The sequence below is a fragment of the Sinocyclocheilus grahami genome, unplaced genomic scaffold (genome assembly GCF_001515645.1).
Source record: "Sinocyclocheilus grahami isolate Dianchi unplaced genomic scaffold, SAMN03320097.WGS_v1.1 scaffold632.1, whole genome shotgun sequence".
In the NCBI taxonomy this organism is placed as follows: Eukaryota; Metazoa; Chordata; class Actinopteri; order Cypriniformes; family Cyprinidae; genus Sinocyclocheilus; species Sinocyclocheilus grahami.
This window is the reverse complement of record NW_015505811.1, coordinates 344,545-348,456: the sequence shown is the minus strand read 5'-3', so window position 1 is coordinate 348,456 and position 3,912 is coordinate 344,545.

The following is a 3,912-nucleotide window of genomic DNA, read 5'->3' as shown; positions in this document are numbered from 1 at the left end:
CGCGCTGCCACCAAAATTCAGCATTAGCAAGTGGATCTGTCTCTCTCTCTCTCTCTCTCTCTCTCTCGATGAAAGTTACGTCAAACTGCCTCGAGAAACCATTGAAGAATAAAAGGACGTCAAAATATTAATGACGGTGTGACGTGACTTGTGCGCAGGTGAATTGAATGCAGTGACAGGAAAACATGACATTGACAACAAATGATCAACATATTCCATCTTATCAGTAAAATATTAAAACAGTAAAAAAGTATGAAATTGCTCTAAATGGCAATATACAAATATACTGAATCATTTGTTTTGCTTAAAAATGAATGAATATAACAGCAATAAAATTACAACAAAACGCAAGTACATTTTTTAAATATCTGAGATTACATTAAAAAGGTATTTTCTGCTATAAAAAACAGTATTTGTGCACAGTAACACAACTGAAAAAAATAGAAGAAAAAACACAAATTGAATTGCATTGTGGCAAGATACTGTATGCTGTTCAAACTAAGAGCTTCAATCCAAAGAAAAACACCTATCACATTCTGAATGTGACTTTGAGCCATATATTCACGAGTCAAAACATGCCGCTCCTTTGAATCCTTTGTACCGGCTACAGAACTGCTTATCATGCTTGTTTCTGAAGGACAGTCACATGTTTTGATGGACACAACAGTCAGTCTGAAGTGACTGTACTCTATCTTTACATAATGTAAACTTCTTTCACATTTAATGACTTGTTTCCATGCAGATGCGAGATGTACTGTGTGAGCTACATAATGGATGCAGGTTGGCTAAAAGTAGACGAGATGTTTCCTGTTCAAACGAACAGGACCATCGTGAAGTCCCATCTGGTTGCTTGCGTTCCTTCAGTCTCAGCTGTGCAGGGTGTTCAGTGCATTATGTCACTATATATGGACCCAAAAAACTTAATTCCACTGCGTGTGACCAAACAGTGTGTGAGATGTTGGAAAGTGGAGCTTCTGCCCCACACAGTCTCCTGGGACTTTGTGTTCACTGACATCTGTGTCTCCGTCTCACTCGCTCCAGGGAAAGATGGAATCTTTCGCTTCATCTCACCATCTCTTGCCCCGCATCACTCCCTCCTTCCTTTTTGACTGATGTGACTCCCCTGGTCTCACTGTAACTCCTGGAACACATACTGTGACTTTTGGGATATTTAGCTTTTGCTCGAGTTGTGTTTAACTTTTTTTATTCAGCAAAAAATTATGAATTTTTAGTTTCTTAAAAGAGATCCCACCTCTCTGTCTGCAGCAGGGGACACTAAAGCCCCAGGGTTCAATCTGGCCCATTTGCATTCAAGGGAGCAAAAGAGAAAAAAAAAACAAGATATATTTTTATCTCACACTCCAGTAAACAGAAAAACAGACTTAGTTTCACATGCTACATTATCACACTTATCAGATGGGTTTAGGTAAGTATTTTATATGATAATCAGTGGTGTTTGCAAGAGGTTTTGAACAAACCTTGTTGTAGCCTATATATGCTCTATTCATTCTTTTTTAGAAACCTCGCAATTTTCTACTCAATTTTAAACGTTGTAAAAATGTAAAAATTTTAAACAAATTAAGCACGGTCCACAGCTGCACATGTGCCACAATATCGATACAGGGCCAGCCGATACAGAGAGTTGATGTAAATATGTAATTTATTTTATTTTCCTTTTATGTGTAAAGTGATGTAATGTTTGAAGAACTATTGTTTTTATAAAGTGATTGTAAAAATCAAAAAAAATGCACAATCAGCTTGTAACACTCCAAAGAGAAAGGAAAACTTGAAATCGCATATGACCCCTTTAATATATGTTAGTGCAATTACACAATTCTCATTTCACAGCACAAATCAATTTGATGTGCTTTCTAGGAGGAAAGGTCTTTAGAAGATCTCTTTAAAGACACTAAAATGACTATTTTTGCTGAATTAAAGTTATGAGCAGAATAAAAACAACTCAAAAGGCAAAACATCGACAAAAAATTATTGCACAGTATGTTTGGAGACATGTTAACGGGAAGGAGGATGCAATGCATTTTCTATAGCAGTGCTTAAATGAGCCTGTGGTCAAAATACTAGTTGAGACTAAAGTACTTGTTGTTCCACTTGATAACATTTAGGCTAAAATTTCAGGTGCTCATCTTACAGTACTGTCTCTGATGGCTCAATTCCCTCAGCTCATTTTCCAGACTTTCCGGTTTGCAATACGCTCTGTTTGTTTACTTCAGCAACTGTTAAGAAATTCTTAACAAAACACTCCAGGGTGTTCAAATGAAAAACTACGGCCAAGGCACTTACCAGAATGGTGCATTTCTGTGCTCTTTTCAGGAACGATGTTGCCAGTCAACTATCTGGCCACAGCGCACCCTCTCAATTAACCCCCATCTATTGGCACAGTTTGCTGGTTCTGAAACATTCATCAGATGGCTTAATAATTGAACAGTCAGTAGTTTGATACCCATGAGTTTTTGATGGACCGAATGCTGTACACTTCTGCTTTTGTATAAACACATCAGCGGCGCAAAGTTCAGCCAAATATGAAGGCATCATTAACCAAATAGCTTCACAAAGGCATAATGTGTTGCTTAATGAGCTTTATAAACAAATTAGGGAATATGAAAGTTCTAAAACATTAATGAAGATGTCCCAGTTACACAAATGAAACATTATAAAGCATAAGTGTGTGTAAACCAGAATGCCAGTGGAACATGGTCTTAGTTTCAATGAGTCAGATTTTCGTCAATGGCCCATATCAGGGTGTAGTTGCAGGCATCAGTTTGCACTCAAGCAATTAGGGCGCAAATCCCTCATGGTTTAACCATTAGAGCAAATGATGTGAACACGATACCCAACACTGCTGAACTGCTAGTGCACCCTCGTTTCATTAGGTTCTGTACAAATGCACCTATACACAACATGAATTTATAAACAGTCCACACACTCCATACTATGTATTTTTCTGAAGTCAGGTATGCATCTTTTACTCTTAGATTTATCTTTGAGAATTTGATGTCTTGTATTGATTTGATATCTTGGAATTGGCATAATACATATTTACCTGACTGCTAATAAATTGTTACATTTTTTAATTGATTCTGTTTACTCTGAAAAGATTGACTCAAGTAGATCACGTTGTATCCTTGTTAGTAACGGACTAAAGTTCAGATGAGAAAGAGACCCGGCTAACACTTGGCATTAGTTTAAGTGTACTTAGACTGTAAGGGCCAAAAAGGGAATTTCCATTTAGGTCAACTGAATGTTGTTCGACCAACCTAAATTTAGGTAGGCCTTACCTGTGTTTATTGTAATATTACTAAGTGTACATAGGAAACCATGGCATGACCATACCAAAACTATTATCAGAGAAAGTAATATTGGTCGGCTTATATCTATAATAGTAGTCATAACCTCTGTCTTGGGATAATGTTGCTTTATTCAAGTGTATACAGATCTATGGGGACTAAATAAAAGTACTTTTAGAATGAGCAAGCATGGGGTGGCCATCTAAATAGTATTAGTCAATTACCTCTTGGTTTGGTGACCAATACTGATGAGTTTGTGAGAATGAGATACCCAGTTGGTACGAGACTCAAAGTTTCATAGGAATCCGAATGAACGAGTACAATAAGATTAAAGGGGTCATATGATGTTGCTAAAAAGAACAGTATTTGGTGTAATGAAATGTGTTTATGCGGTTTAAGGTAAAAAAAAAACACATTATTTTCCACATACTGTACATTATTGTTTCTCCTCAATGCCCCTCCTTTCTGAAACGCGTCGATTTTTACAAAGCTCATCGGTCTGAAAAAGCGAGGTGTGCTGTGATTGGCCAGCTATCCAGTGCGTTGTGATTGGCCGAATACCTCAAGCGTGTGACGGAAATGTTACGCCCCTTACCATATTGTGATG